This window comes from Pristiophorus japonicus, chromosome 13 (genome assembly GCF_044704955.1).
Source record: "Pristiophorus japonicus isolate sPriJap1 chromosome 13, sPriJap1.hap1, whole genome shotgun sequence".
Classification (NCBI taxonomy): domain Eukaryota; kingdom Metazoa; phylum Chordata; class Chondrichthyes; family Pristiophoridae; genus Pristiophorus; species Pristiophorus japonicus.
This window is the reverse complement of record NC_091989.1, coordinates 135,573,293-135,590,477: the sequence shown is the minus strand read 5'-3', so window position 1 is coordinate 135,590,477 and position 17,185 is coordinate 135,573,293. Positions and strand designations below refer to the sequence as shown.

The 17,185-nt window shown below is 45.2% G+C and overlaps 1 protein-coding gene across 2 annotated transcripts in view; it reads right to left on the bottom strand.

Moving 5' to 3' along the window:
* The window catches only part of LOC139278844 (plasmanylethanolamine desaturase 1), a 176,746-nt gene that overhangs the window by 69,600 nt on the left and 89,961 nt on the right, over window positions 1-17,185 (bottom strand). The gene's annotated exons all lie outside the window — the stretch shown is intronic.

Genomic DNA, 17,185 nt, shown 5'->3' with positions numbered 1-17,185 from the left:
GACCCGTGTAAGAAACTTGTTCGAATGTGCGATGCGTCGTCCTACGGGGTCGGGTGTGTGTTGCAACATGTGAACGCTAATGGTCAGTTACAGCCGGTAGCTTATGCCTCCAGAAGTCTGTCCCAGGCAGAAAGGGGCTACGCGATGGTAGAAAAGGAAGCGCTAGCATGTGTATATGCAGTTAAAAAAAATGCACCAGTACCTGTTCGGCAGGAAATTTGAGCTGGAGACTGATCACAAACCCCTAACGTTCCTTTTGGCCGACAACAAGGCCATAAATGCAAATGCATCGGCCCGCATACAGAGCTGGGCACTTACGTTAGCCGCCTATGACTACACAATTCGGAACAGACTGGGCACTGAAAACTGCGCCGATGCACTGAGCAGGCTCCCACTAGCCACCACTGAGGGGATAACTGAGCATGATGCTGAGATGGTCATGGCTGTTGAAGCTTTCGAAAGCGAAGGCTCACCTGTGACAGCCCGTCAGATTGAAGTCTGGACAAATAAAGACCCGCTACTGTCTTTAGTTAAGAAATGTGTCCTGAATGGGGACTGGGCAGTCATGTATGGGGCATGCCCTGTGAAATTTAAACCATTTCATAGGCGCAAGGATGAACTCTCGATTCAGGCCGATTGCCTACTGTGGGGAAACTGAGTAGTCATGCCCCAGAGGGGCAGAGAGTTGTTTATTAGAGAACTCCACAATGAGCACCCAGGCATTGTCATGCTGAAGGCAATTGCCAGGTCACACGTTTGGTGGCCAGGGATAGATGCAGACCTGGAACTTTGTGTTCGCAGGTGCAACACGTGTGCTCAGCTGGGCAATGCACCCAGGGAAGCCTCCCTTAGCCTCTGGTCCTGGCCCGCCAAGCCATGGTCACGCATCCATGTGGACTACGCAGGTCCTTTCATTGGAAAAATGTTTTTGGTTGTCGTAGACGCCTACTCCAAATGGCTTGAGTGTGCCATATTAAATTCAAGCACATCCTCTGCCACGGTATAAAGTCTATGGGCAATGTTCGCCTCCCATGGTCTACCGGATGTCTTGGTCAGCGATAACAGCCCATGCTTCACAAGCACTGAATTCCAGGACTTCATGGCAGGCAATGGAATCAACCATGTCAGAACGGCACCGTTCAAGCTGGCCTCAACTGGCCAGGCAGAACGAGCAGTGCAGATAATCAAACAGGGGATGCTCAGAATCTAAGGGGGTTCCCTACAAAGCCGCTTATCACGCCTCCTATTGGCCAATACATTCCGACCACACTCACTCACAGAGGCTCCACCCGCAGAGCTGCTAATGAAAAGGATGCTCAAAACCAGGTTATCCCTTATACACCCTACTATGAAAGAAATTGCTGAAAGCAGGAGTCAGTCACAATGTGACTACCATGACAGGAATGCAAGGGCGCGAAGTATTGATGTCAATGACCCTGTTTTTGTCCTTAATTACACTGCAGGGCGAAAATTGCCAAAGAGGGGAATAGGGTTTTGATAGTTAAACTTACCAATGGACAAATCTGCCGCAAACACGTGGATCAAACTAAAAGGAGGTTCAGCAACCTCATAGAAGTAGAGAAAGAACACGACGTAGAGTTTACTCCACCACAGGTGACCGAACACTGGAACCAAGTGGAGGAGAGCCCAGTCACTGTGGGCAGTCCGGACAGGCCTGAGACACCGCAAACAGCAGACACTCAGGCCAGCGCCCAACAACCGGAGCCCCAACTCAGGCGCTCTACAAGGGAGCGTAAACCACCAGAGAGACTTAACCTGTGATCCCAATAAGATTTTGGGAGGGATGTGATGTCATGTATTCAACTATCATTGTAACCCATGTATAAGCTGACCTAAGTTGTACACCTTGAGAACATTGACCACAAGGGGCTGAACTTGTGGGAGACACTCCTAACCTGGACTTTCAGGTATAAAAGGGGAAGCTCCACCCACCTTCATCACTTGAGGTCTTGGTAATAAAGGTAACTGGTCACAGAGTGACCACCTCTCAAATATGGGCCTGGTGTGCATTTATACTGTATAGTAAGGACATATCACAGGTTAAGAAGGACCACGGTCACAGTCACACTGGTTTTAATTTGTGACTTTGATTCGGGCAGTTTCAGTGTTGTGGCAGGGACAGAAACCAGATTGAAGAGGTTCAAACATGGAGCTGTGGGAAGATGGGCATGAATTTGGGATGTGACAACACATTCAAGGTCTTGAGAGGCATGTGAGGTTGGACTTTTGGAAGACTGGACACCAGTTATGCTCCAGCTTCCAGTATTCAGAGATCAACAGAAAGGGTCGCAGGGTAAAAAATACAGGATTTGGACATGCAGACGTCAGATTAATAAGGTGAGAAATTCTGTCCAAGTCCTAATCATCAAAAGACATACAAAGAAAAAAGCAAGAAAAGAGCAGATCCAGCACTGACCCCTGGAGTACAACACTTTACGGATGTCAACGATTTGTCCACAACTGATGTTAGACTAACTGATCTACAATTACCCAGTATGCTTCTCTCCCCTTCTTGAACAAATATTGGTTCCTCTCCCATTCTCTTCATTTGTGTTATGTATGTAAACATTGTAACTGTGTAAGACTTGCCACCAGAGGGCGCAGAGGTGCTTGGCATCGGCCACGAGATCATTCTTTGCAAGATGCTGTCCGCCGAATCCCTAGACCTGAGCATGGCCATCACGCTAGCCCAGGCATTCATATCGATGAGCAATAATACCAGACAGATATCTTCACAGCATCTAAGTTCACCTGCAAGTACTGTGCATAAAATAGCATCGCTAGCAGGCAGAACTGCATATGGCAGGGCGTACACGTCTGCAGCTGCAAGACCTAGGATGACTCAGAGTCCGCCACTGGGCGTGAATGCAAATCCATTAGCACCATGTTGGCGCTGCGGAGGTAATCATTGAGCCCATCAATGTCGATTCAAGCACTATGTGTGGGCAAAGACTGCAAAACAAAGGGGCACCTCCAACGAATGTGCATGAGTGCTGCGACTCACCACGTGGCAGAGTCGGCAGAGGATGATTGATCTGGCGCGGATCATGCAGAACAAATAAGAGAGGCAACTCAACCCGAGGAAGAAGTGTATGGGGTACACACCTTCACCACCAAGAGCCCTCCTATCATCCTGAAAGTCAAATTGAACAGTATTCTGGTATCAATCGAGTTGGGGGCGAGTCAGTCAATTATGAGCCAAAAGGCTTTTGAGAAACTGTGGGGCAACAAGGCACAAAGGCCCAAACTGAGCCTGATTCAGACAAAGCTGTGCACCTACACCAAAGAGCTCATACCAGTCATTGGCAGTACGGTAGTTAAGGTATCGTACTATGGAGCTGTGCATGATTTATCACTGTGGATTGTACCGGCGATGGCCCAACGCCATTCGGCAGAAGCTGGCTGGGAAAGATTCAATGGAACTGGGACAACATCAAAGCATTATCTTCAGTGGATGATGCCTCGTGCGTTCAAGTGCTGAGCAAGTTTCCATTGCTATTTGAACCAGGCATCGGCAACTTCACAGGCACCAAGGTGCAGATCCATCTAGTCCCCGATGCAAGGCCCATTCATCACAAGGCTTGAGCGGTTCCATATATGATGAGGAAGAAAGTCGAGATCGAACTGGACAGACTTCAACGAGAGGGAATCATATCGCCAATTGAGTTCAACGAGTGGGCCAGTCCGATTGTTCCGGTGTTGAAAAGCGACGGCACGGTCAGAATCTGCGGAGACGACAAAGTAACGATCAACAGTGTCTTGTTACAGGACCAGTACCCGCTACCCAAGGCGGAAGACCTGTTCGCAACATTAGCGGGAGGAGGAAGTCGTTCACCAAGTTAGACCTAACCTCCGCCTACATGACACAGGAGCTGGCTGAATCTTCAAAAAGATTGACGTGCATCAACACGCGCAAAGGACTGTTTATATACCACAGGTGCCCTTTTGGGATTCGCTCGGCTACCATCTTCCAGAGGAACATGGAGAGAGTTTGCTGAAATTAGTTCCGCGCACTGTTGTGTTTCAAGACGACATCCTGATCACCGGTCGTGACACCACTGAACACCTGCACAACCTGGAAGAGGTTCTAAGTCGACTAGACAAGAGTGGGACTCAGGCTGAAACGCTCCAAGTGTGTTTTCCTGGTGCCAGAGATCGAATTTTTGGGGAGAAAGATTGCGGCAGACGGCATCAGACCCACGGACTCAAAGCCATCAAGAATGCACCCAGACCGTGACGGAGCTGTGTTCGTTCCTGGGACTCCTCAACTATTTTGGTAACTTTCTACCCATGTTAAGCACTTGGCTGGAACCGTTGCACATGTTGCTACGTAAGGGTGACGACTGGGTTTGGGGTAAATCTCAAGAGACAGCCTTTGAGAGGGCCAGAAACCTACTTTGTTCTAATAAGTTACTTGTACTGTATGACCCATGTAAATGATTAGTGCTAGCTTGTGATGCATCTTCGTACGGTGTCGGCTATGTGTTACAGCAAACCAATGTATCGGGCAAACTTCAACCGGTTGCATACACGTCTAGAAATCTGTCTAAAGCTCAAAGAGCCTACAGTATGGTCGAGAAAGAGGTGTTAGTATGTGTATATGGGGTTAAGAAAATGCACCAATACCTATTTGGACTTCGGTTTGAGTTTGAAACCGACCACAAACCGCTCATTTCACTGTTTTCAGAAAGCAAAGGTATAAACACCAATGCTTCATCCTGCATCCAAAGATGGGCATGAGCGTTGTCTGCCTATGACTATGATATCTGCCACAGACCAGGCTTGGAGAACTGTACTGATGCCCTCAGCCGGCTACCATTACCCACCATTGGAGTTGAAATGGCGCAGCCCGCAGACTTGCTTCTGGTCATGGATGCTTTTGAGAGTGAGGGGTCACCCGTCACTGCTCGCCAGATCAGGACCTGGACCAGCCAGGATCCTGTGCTATCACTTGTAAAAAGTTGCGTCCTCAATGGGAGCTGGTCAGCCATTCCCGGGGAAATGCAAGATGAAATTAAGCCGTTTCGCCGACACAAAGATGAAATGTCCATCCAGTCGGATTGTCTCTTATGGGGTAATCACGTGGTTTTGCCTAAAGAAGGCAGGGAAAGGTTTATACACGACCTACACAATACCCACCCAGGCATAGTCATGATGAAGGCTATAAGCCAGGTCACAAGTTTGGTGTCCCAGCATTAACTCGGACTTGGTGTCATGCGTACACCAGTGCAACAGGTGCTCACAACTGAGCAATGCACCAAGGGAGGTGTCATGTATGTAGACCATGTACACTAACTGTATAGTCACATAAGGTGTGCCACCAGAGGGCACTGCGGTGGAAGACCTGAGGGTCACCTGCATAGGTGTGCAGGGCCCAGTATAAAAGGCTACCGACCATGCTTGTGCCTCACTCCGGAGTTACAATAAATGGGACTAAGGTCACAACAGCTCAAGTACAATACTAGACTTCGTGGAGTATTAAAGATATAACAGGAGGCTCCTTTGAGTCTGTGGTCATGGCCCTCCAAACCGTGGTCCAGCATCCACATAGATTTTGCTGGCCCCTTTCTTGGAAAGATGTTTTTAGTTGTACTGGACGCTTACTCTAAATGAATTGAATGTGTAATTATGCCATCCACTGCCACCATTGAAAGCCTCCGGGCTATGTTTGCCACCCATGGCTTGCCTGACGTCCTTGTTAGTGACAATGGACTGTGTTTCACCAGCTCGGAATTCAACGAGTTTATGACCCGCAATGGCATCAAGCATGTCTGGTCTGCACCGTTTAAGCCCGCATCCAACGGTCAAGCGGAATGGGCAGTCCAAACTATCAAGCAGAGCTTGAAACGCATGACGGAAGACTCTTTACAAACCCGCTTATCTCGAGTTCTGCTCAGCTACCGGACGCGACCCCACTCGCTCACTGGGGTTCCCCCTGCAGTAATTGTTAATGAAGAGAACACTCAAAACCAGGCTCTACCTAGTCCACCCGAATCTAAATGATCATGTAGAAATCCGGCGTCACCGGCAAAACATGTACCACCATCGCGTGGCTATATCACGTGATATTGATGTTAACGACCCTGTGTTTGTCCTTAATTATGGTCATGGTCCTAAATGGGTTGCTGGCACTGTCTTGGCCAAGGAGGGGAATAGAGTGTTTCTAGTTAAACTATTGAATGGACAAACATGCAGAAAGCATTTGGATCAGACCAAACTGCAGTTCACCGACAACCAGGAACAAGCTGAAGAGGACATCAGCATCATCGATCCACCAACACACACCCAACCAGCAATCAACCTCGCTGTCAATCAAGAGGATGAACCCACCATTCCCAACAGTTCTGTCAGACCAGCCGCGCCGCAGTGCAGCAATGGTCCCACCACTCACCCATGTCAGAGTTTGAACTCAGACGATCAACCAGGGAGCGTAGGGCCCCAGATCGTGTCAACTTGTAAATAATTTGTATCAAAGACTTTGGGGGGAGTGGGGGAAGTGATGTTTATGTATGTAAACATTGTAACTGTGGAAGACTTGCCACCAAAGGGCGCAAATGTTGGAGGCCCAAGGGTCGCCTGCACACCTCGTGCAAGGGAGTATAAAAGGTTGTCTGACATCCTGCTTAGGCACTCTGGAGTTGTATTAAAGAGACTAAGGTCACATCAGTTTTAGCTCACAGTACTCAGTCTTGTGGAGTTCTTCCATACTTAACAACTTGGTGTACATTGTTGTTTTTCACTTGGTGTACATTGTTGTTATTTTCATATCTTTGCACTCTTCCCTTGGCAAATAGCTCGAAGTAGTGAAATGATTTGTAGGCTTATTAACAGTGAGGCCACAACAAGAACGTTCCTCCCATGGATGTAACCATCTTTATACCAGCCGAGAGGGTAATTAGTCCTGTAAGGCAGGCCTGACTTAAGAGGTGGGAATGCTATCACTAAGGCAAAGTCTTGCTCCTATTATTATTAATCTAATTGTTCTCATTATCAACCTCAATTGTCAAATGTACTGAATTTTAGCCCTTTCCCCCACTGGAACTCAAGTTCACATACTTACCCAGATTTAACTTAATGCTTTTTTGGAGGGAATTGATTCCCTATAAAGCAGCTAAATTTAGTTTTGGGTAAGTTAAATTTTAACGAGCACCCCATTTGAGGAGGACCTGATGTTAGCTTTTATCTCAAGTAGAATTAACTGGAGTACTTCTTTATGCACTTTCATGAATCGGTAATGAATCTGACAATAGTAACATTGAATCTCTTAAATGCTTGGCTGAACCGGAAGTGAATCCAAATTGCACTTTTGAATGTGGTTTGAGAAGGAGGAGGAGGAAAGAGTTGTTTCCAGGCACTACAAAATGTCCACATAAAATGTGGACGATTGGCATGTATGACTCTACGACCATTAAAAATATCTGTATATAACTTTCGTGAGGTAAGTAAGTACTCTTCCAATAAGCAGCAACTTTTAATTTACAAAATCACCCCTATTACTAGCTGCAAGCCTGTGGTATACACAACAGTGTGTCATTTTATTTTCCGATTAAAATAATTCACAATCCTGCTACTACAGACAGATGTGAGCTGCTATCTCTGTATTTATTGTGCATCATTTGCTTATAGTGTTGAGGCCTGAAAGAGTAGTGGCATAGTGAGTGCATAAGGTAACCCTCATTAAAGGGGAAATGGAAATATTGAGTGAAAAGTATTGCAACTATACTCCATGCACAAGAGAAAGTCGGGCTCACATTGTAATTTTTGCACAAGGACACTTGCACCACAAACCTCACTGCAATAGACAGAAGGGCTGGACAGTGGCTTCTCAAAACGTAGTGAAAAGATTCAGCAGAAACATTGATGTGGATTACAAACGATGAATGGAGAAGAGGGTGTAAACAAATTGGTGAAGTGTGGAGGTCATGTGGTACTGCTGTACAAAAAGAAAGCTCGAGTCACCTTCTCCCTCACCTTCCTGCTTCGAAATGGAACATATCCCTCTTGCAACAGTTCCATTTTAATGAATGTATTTACTTTTTAAATGTCACTATGACAAAGAGGTGGTGTTCTCCTAGGAAGTTCTCAGCCAGCCCCTTAAGAAAATATGGAATATAAAAAATGATCCATCAGTGCACAAAGGGCAAACTAAAAGCTGGAGCACATTGGAGCCCGCAAAACAAATAAAACCAAATACAGTGAAAGACAAAACAAAAATTTGAATGTCAAAACTACCAAAGAATAATAAGGCCATAACAGAACAGTAACATAACCCTACTTTTGTCCATTCGGAACTATAAGCCCAGTACCAAGTATTCAGCAAACTTACAATAGGAAAACATTCCTCAAGCCAGTTTCTGCTTTCAGCCCAACAGAGACTGCATTCAGTCTGTGTCAGGAGTCACAAGACAAATGCCCCAGAGTTTATGCAGAAGGCTGCCTCCAGTCAGTATGTGTATTAATCTGCCCAATAAACAAGTCCAAGGTCAAGTGCTGAAAGTTGTTATTCCAAATCCCAATGCAAGTAATAACAGCAGCGTTGAGATAATTGAAAAAGTTATGAAACAAGAGACTAGAATTCCTCTTTCCACCGCCCCCTCCCCCGCCCCCACTCCACCGCTCCCCCCATGCACTTGTACTTTTTGCCTCGCCATTGAATCTATTCAAATCGCTAAAGGCTTACCACAGATAAAATATGGAGGAAAATAAAGCTTTCAAAGGTGTTCCAATCTGCAAAAGATATAGAATCAAAACATCAAGATATTAATTCAATATTACTAATCAGCCATCCAAGCAATGGTGTTGGGGATTCAATAGTGTAGGGAACAGACAGGAGTTTCTCCTACCACAGACATGATTCCAGGATGGTATGTTGCATCCTTGGTACCACGGTCAAGGATGGTGCAGGAGGGCTTCAGATTTCTGGGACATTGGGACTGGTTCTGGGGGAAGTGGGACCGATACAGGCCGGATGGGTTGCAACTCAACAAAACCGGGACCAATATCTCGCAAAGGGGTTTGCTGGTGTTGTTGGGGAGGGTTTAAACTAACTTAGCAGGGGGATGGGCACCAAGATGCAGCATTAGAAAGGAGAAACAAAGTTTACAAAGGATTGCGAGAGACAGATAGCATTAGAGTACGAAATAGTATGGTATTAGGTGGGGTGAGACTAAGAGAATACAAGGTAGTCTAAGATAGGTTTACAGTGCATGTGTGTAAATGCACAAAGTGTGGTACATAAGGTTGGTCAGTTGCAGGCACAAATAGCCACACGGGAATATGATGTCATGGCAATAACGGAGACCTGGCTCAAAAAAGGGGATTAGGTACTAAATATTTCTGGATATAAGGTGTTAAGGAAAGATACAGAAGGAAAGAAAGGAGGTGGACTGACAGTATTGATTAAGAAGAATATTACAGTGCTGGAGAGAACGTGGTCGCAATTGCCCTCAGTGGGAAACTGGAGAGGGCAATTCAATTTATCCGGAGATTTACCGCCCGGTGGGAGTCAGAGGAAAGTGCCGGAAAATGTGACTCTTTAACTCTGATACCGCCTCCCAGCACTTTGGGGCGTTGTTTGAGCCGGAATCGGGGCAGGTTTGGCTTGGGAGCGGGGCGGTGTCTATCAGCGCGGCAATGACGTCAGCTAATGTCCCTCTCCTTCATTTAAAGGGGAGGGGCGCTGCGAGGCCTACGTGGAGCCCACTGGGCCACCAGGGAGGTTTTTGGCTAGGCCAGTGGCCCGGCACCCAAGAGGGGGTGCCGAGCTGCCTGTTGGCGGCCCAGCCGAACCAGCAGCCGCCATTGTCGGGCCGACTCAGGTGTTGGCTGACAATTAAAAGAAAATGGCAGCGCACCCTCCCCTTTAAGGGCGGCCGCAGCACCCAGCCACTGGCAGCTTCCCGCCGGGCGAAGCTGTTGGGGGCACCGGCTGCTCTCCCGTGTGGCAATTTGCTCCGCAGAGCGGAAAAGACATTCCCGCTGGTGGTAACGGGTCGTCATGCCAGGCAGGGCGGAAACACGGGGCACGGTGGAAACCCGTTCCCGCCACCCCGGGCGCAGGGACAATTGCGGATGGGTCTGCCCCGCTGCCTGCCCCCAGGCGGAAAGGTCTTACTGCCTTGACGGCAATGGACCTTAAAGAAGGGGGCAATTTTCATTCCAGGATGTCCTGGAGGGGTCAAGGACAGAATCTATTTGGTTAGAGTTAAAAAAATAAGAGAGATGCCATTACACTTCTAGGTGTACTCTATAGGGCACCAAACTAGTCGGAAGGATATAGAGGAACAAATTTGCAGGGAAACATAGAAAATAGGTGCAGGAGTAGGCCATTCGGCCTTTCGAGCATGCACCACCATTCAATAAGATCATGGCTAATCATTCAACCTCAGTACCCCTTTCCTGCTTTCTCTCCATGCCCCTTGATCCCTTTAGCCGTATATATCTAACGAACTGGCCTCAACAACTTTTGAATATATCTAACGAACTGGCCTCAACAACTTTCTGCAGTAGAGATTTCCACAGGTTAACAACTCTCTGTGTGAAGAAGTTTCTCCTCATCTCGGTCCTAAATGGCTTAGCCCTTATCCTTAGACTGTGACCCCTGGTTCTGGACTTCCCCAGCATCGGGAACATTCTTCCTGCATCTAACCTGTCCAATCCCATCAGAATTTTGTGTGTTTCTATGAGATCCCCTCTCATTCTTCTAAACTCCAGTGAATACAAGCCCAGTCAATCCAGTCTCTCCTCATATGTTAGTCCTGCCATCCCAGGAATCAGTCTGGTAAACCTTTGCTGCACTCCCTCAATTGCAAGAATGTCCTTCCTCAGATTAGGAAATTACAGAGAGGTGCAAAAACAATATAGTGTTAATGGGGGACTTCAATTGTCCAAATATAGACTGGGATAGCAATAGTGTAAAGGGCAGAAAAGGGTAAGAATTTCTGAATTGTGTTCAGGAGAACTTTCTTGATCAGTATGTTACTGGCCTAACGAGGAAGGAGGCATTGCTGGATCTGGTTCTGGAGAATGAGGTGGGTCAAGTGGAGCAAGTGTCAGTAGGGGAACATTTAGAGAACAGTGATCACAGTATCATAAGGTTTACATTAGCTATGGAAAAGGACAAGGAGCAATCTAGAATAAAAATACTTCACTGGAGGAGTCAATTTCAGAATGGATCTGGCCCAGGTAAATTGGAATCAAAGATTGGCAGGCAAAACTGTAATAGAGCAATGAAGCCTTTAAAGAGGAGATGGAGGAGTTGAGGTAGATTCCCACAAGGGGGAAAGGTACGGCAACCAAAGCCAGAGCTCCCTGGATGACAAAAGAGATAGAGAGTAAGATGAAACAGAAAAGGGAGTGTATGACAGATGTCAGGTTAAGAATAAAAGTGAGAACCAGGTTGAATATAGAAAGTTCAGAGGGGAATTGAAAAAGGAAATAAGAGGGCAAAGAGAAAGTATGAGAATAGAATGGCAGCTAACATAAAAGAGAATCCAAAAAGTCTTCTATAGGCATATAAATAGTAAACGGGTAGTAAGAGGAAGGGTGGGGCCAATTAGGGATCAAAAAGGAGACCGACACATGGAGGCAGAGGGTATGGCTGAAGTGCTGAATGAGTAATACCTCTGTCTTCACCAAGGAAGAAGATGCTGCCAAAGTTAGTGAAAGAGGAGGTAGTTGAGATACTGGATGGGGTAAGAATTTGGCTGTACTTAAAGTAGGTAAGTCACTAGGACCAGATGGGATGCATCCTAGGATGCTGAGGGAAGTAAAGGTGGAAACTGCGGAGGTACTGGCCATAAGCTTCCAATCCTCCTTAGATACGGGGGTGGTGCCAGAGGACTGGAGAATTGCAAATGTTACACCCTTGTTCAAAAAAAGTGTGTAAGGATAAACCCATCAACTACAGGCCTGTCAGCTTAACCTCGGTGGTAGGAAAGTTTTTAGAAACTATAATCCTGGACAAAATTAACAGTCACTTGGACAAGTGTGGATTAATTAAGGAAAGCCAGCACGGATTTGAAAAAGGCAAATCACATTTAACTAACTTGATTGAATTTTTTGATGAGGTAACAGAGGGTTGACAAGGGCAATGCGTTTAATGTGGTGTACATGGACTTCCAAAAGGCATTTGATAAAATGCCACATAATAGGCTTGCCAGCAAAGTTGAAGCCCATGGAATAAAATGGACAGTGGCAGCATGCTTACGAAATTGGCTAAGTGGCAGGAAACAGAGTAGTGGTGAACAGTTGTTTTTCGGACTGGAGGAAGGTATACAGTAGTGTTCCCCAGGGGTCTGTACTAGGACCATTGCTTTCCCCGATATATATTAATGATTTGGACTTGGGGGTACAGGGCACAATTTCATAATTTGCAGTTGACACAAAACTTGGAAGTATAGTGAGCAGTGAGGACACACCAAAAAGCTGGAAGCTTTCCATATGCACAGTCTCAGATCTATACTCCACATATGCTGGCAAGAACGGGTGTCAAACCTTGAGGTTCTGGAGAGAGCACAATCAACTAGCATTGAGGTGATGATCATGCGAGCCCAGTTCTGGTGGGCTGGACATGTCATCCGCATGGATGAGTCAAGGATCCCTCGTCAGCTTCTTCACGGCGAGCTCGGTGAAGGCCGAAGACACCAGGGGCGCCCCCGCAAGTGTTATATAGATTGCATTAAGGCTAACCTCTAGTACTGTGGCATCTGACCAAAGGACCTCGAGAATACAGCAGCTAATAAAATCCAGTGGCTAACCCTCACGAGGACTGCTTGCCAGACCTTCGAAGAAAGCCGATGCCAACGCCTGCGGGACACTAGAGATAGACGACATCAGGTGGCAGTACTGTCAACATCAGGTACACTAAACTTTCCTTGTCCGGTGTGCAAGAGACTATGTGCATCCAGAATTGGCCTATACAGCCACTTGAAGACACTTGCCATTGATGATTAGCACAACAACGTCTTTGTTGGATATGACAGACAACCAAGAGGATGATAGTGATAGACTTCAGGACGACAGACAGGCTGGTAGAATGAGCGGACATATGACAGATGAAATTTAACACAAAAAGTGCAAAGTGATACATTTTGATAGAAAGAATGCGGAGAAGCAATACAAACTAAAGGGTAATATTCCAAAGTGGGTGCGGGAATAGAAAGACCTGGGGATAAGTGTGCATAATTCATTGAAGTTAGCAAGGCAGGTTGAGAATGTGGTTAAAAAAGCATACGGGATCCTGGGCTTCATAAATAGAGACATAGAATCAGGAGAGGTAATATAAACTAAAGGGTACCATTCTAAAGGGGGTGCAGGAACAGAGACACCTGGGGATATGTGTGCATAATTCATTGAAGGTGGCAGGGCAGGTTGAGAAAGCAGTTATAAAAAGCATAAGGGCTCCTGGCTTTCATAAATAGAGACAGAGTACAAAAACAAGGAAGTTATGATGAACCTTTGTAAAACACTGGTTCGGCCTCAACTGGAGTAGTGTGTCCAATTCTGGCCACTGCACTTTAGAAAGGATGTGAAGGCCTTAGAAAGGGTGCAGACAAGATTTGCATGAATGGGTCCAGGGATGAGGGACTAGTTATGTGGATAGACTGTAGAAGCTGGGGTTGTTCTCCTTAGAGCAGAGAAAGTTGAGAAGAGATTTGATAGAGGTGTTCAAAATCATGAGGGGTCTAGACAGAGTAGATAGCGAGAAACTGTTCCCATTGGCAGAAGGAGGACAATGATTTAAGAAGAACCAAAGGCGACATGAGGAAAAACTATTTTAGGTAGCGAGTGCATTGCCTGAAAGGGTGGTGGAGACAGATTCAATCATGGCTTTCCAAAGGGAATTGAAGAAGTATCTGAAGGAAATAAATTTGCAGAGGTATGAGAAAGGCCAGGGGAGTGGGACTAGCTGAAGTGCTCTTCCAGAAAGCCGGCACAGGCTCAACAGGCCGAATGGCCTCCTTCTGTGCTGTAACCATTCTATGATTCTACATGTTCATGACTCTGCTCGTTGAAAAAAATTCTAATCTGCAGTCTTGCTTGTACCTTTATGCTCACAGTCTGTTAAATAAGCTGATCACATTTACATTAGCATCGCTCTGTGTTGAAGCCTCTCTCTCAAAATTTTACAGGATTATATAGAATTTACAGCACAGAAACAGGCCATTCAGCCCAACCAATCCATGCTGGCATTTATGCTTCACTCAAGCCAACTCCCGTCTTTCCTCATCTATTCCCTTCTCCCTATTATGCTTAACTAATTTTTTCTCCAATTAAACAAACTCAGTTGTGCTTTATCTTTACAACTCTTCTCTGAACTCTATTCAATGCATAAATCTCCTTTGGAAGATTGATGCCCATAATTTCATGCAATATTCCAACTATAACATTACAAATGAGTTATCAGTGCATGGTCAATAATCAGACCAAAATCCTTTGACTTTATACCAGCTATGACTCTAATGCAAGTTTGTATCAAACACCAACTTACACACAAGTTTAAGTGAAGTCTAATTGTTTGATGGTTGGACCCTAAAGTGTGAAATACTCTAATGAATGTAAGCACAACTGGTGCAGCTCTTATGAGGCAAGTAAGGATCACACCAAGTCCCCACCGTGTTAATCTAATGTACTGGTAGGCTCCAGTGAATATAGTGCATAGCTAGACTGCAACCTCATTATTCAGAGAGTTGCACTCTACAGTCAAGTGGTTGGCATTTAAAGGGAACACTTGCAAAAACCCTCTATTGATATAACACAGGCATTTTACCTAAAAACAGAATTACATTCCAGCTACTTTTAGGGTACCAGTGATCCAGACTTGCTAAAACCTGCTCCCTGCTCTGGTGTCACAACTGATTTTAGTCTCCTGCAGCTCGGCAATTAGAATTTGTAGCAATAAAATCCAACATCGCCACAGTCCTCAAAAAGTGTCCAGTAAAAACCTTCTTCAGAACACGACAATTTACCAAGTTATTTTTTTGTTTAAAATATTTTCTTACTTGGACTAATTTGCAGGACATGCTGAAATAGGCGAGACCTACATTAGTGAGGTGAGAGCTGTATGTTTCAATACTACATTGCTCTCCTGTGCAAATAGTAACATTTTAATATCTTTAGAACAGTGATGCTGGAGATGTGCAAGTAAGCAGATATGAACTCTTTGCAATGTAATACCCAATAGATGCTACACTTCAATCAGATGATTAAAGTGTAAGATAATAGACAATTAGGATAAGCTAGTAAACACCTGTTCCACATTGGATTGTACATAAATATATATATATTAAAAGCTTAGCTTATGCGTATTTTTGTCACATTACTTCCCAATGAATCCTACCAGCTCCATCTTGAAGGCAGATAAAACTATTCTCCACAGGCCACCCACCTGAGTCGAACCAACATTACACTGTCATCCAAACGTTCCTACCCTGCTGCCTCTCCTTACATCTCATACTACCCCCATCTGAGCCCCATGCCCAAGGTAGCCTTTTGCCCACCAGAGCCCACAAGGTAGCCTTTTTTCCACTATGCCCAACCCGACAGCTAGAGTTGCAAGTCGGATGCTTGTCCAGTCGAACTGCTAAAATCGCACACTTGGCTAGAGAGATTAGAAGATACCATCAAATCTTTATTGTTGGAAGAAGTCCTGATCATTCTGCAAAGAAACAAGCCAGTGATTGAATGCAAAATTTTGCAGCGGAGCCTGTACAACTGGTATTTCATTTCACACAATTTTTTTTTTAAATAGCTAATGTTGGGAACTTTTACAGCTGTAATGAATCAACATATCCAGTACTTACTCCAGGTCATTAATGTTGTAAATAACATATTATTTTAACAGAAATCCCAAGTGTAGGCCTCCTCCATTGAGCACTGCCCTCATCCATTTCAGTGGAACCAGCACATTGGATTAGCAAAGGGGAATCCCCTGCAGGTGGTTAACAATTGTCAGTCTCCACCGAGTCTTTAGCACTACTGGGAAGACTCAGAAGGGAAAACATAGTCGGCGACCAATGTTTGAGACAGTTATTGCTTTTAACTTGTGGCAGTTTTGGACTGCTGAAGCAACAGAAAACACTCAAGTAGTTGATGCTGGCAGCTGTGCTGAAGAAATAGGAAAAAGTGTTCACTAAATAAGATTCCACAGTGAAAATATTCACTCCACAGAGTGCAATTAGATTCATTTTCTATTCAATGAAGTGCCGTCAAATCATGGCATTCCAACCTGTAATGTACACCATATACTCTAAGAATGAGCCATTGCATTGGGGACTATTCTGCAGTCCAGTAGGAGAAAAGAACAGTCCCATGTTGAACTTTAGTCCATTTTTCCTTCAATCTTTCAAACTAAAGAAGCATTTCTTTGGGTCTGTATTTCTGTTTTTTTCTATGTAAACATTTTTCTGAAAATTAATCAGCCCCTTCAGCTGCATAATAAGCATTGCATTCCCCTCAACTCACACTATTGCCAGATTGAGGATGGGTGGGTAACATGATCACAGCACTTTACAAAAACATGCTCTGAGCTGTCCTATTGGGGGTGGGGGGGTGGTTCACTGAGTCCATGGGGTCTTGCCCTCCTTCTCAGCTGTCACTTTTTGAAAGGACTCCTTTTTCAAGCTATTTTTTTCCTCCTTCCCTTCTTGTACTCGTTGCTACACAGCATCCCTGGAAAATAGAGCGGAGGAGGGGCAAACAACCTGTTCCCAGGCCTCTGTCAACACCACTTTGAAATCAGTCCATAGGAGGTGTATGAGAATGGTCCAACGTGACTCACTTTTTAATTTTCCCTCCCTGTGGGGGCCTTTACTCAGTACTTCCCCTAATGGTACAACTGAGACAGGTACAGTTGACATGATACAACTGAGATTAATTAGTGCCTGTTTACTACCCAATTAGATTATTGGATCTATAATAACTATACACAAAACAATTCAGAGATCATCTGCAGAAGTACAATGCAAGACAAAAACTCCACAAACCAAAATTCAGGGATCAAACACGGGCAAGGTTAATGCATAAAGCATGTTTTTAAACAATTTCAAAAATACAAAACATCTTTGAAACTGTTCAAAAACAGACTTACTACAAAAGCAATGCTGGATACAAACCAATTGCTGCAATGTTGACACAGGGAGCGTGGCTTGAAAGATAACATAGC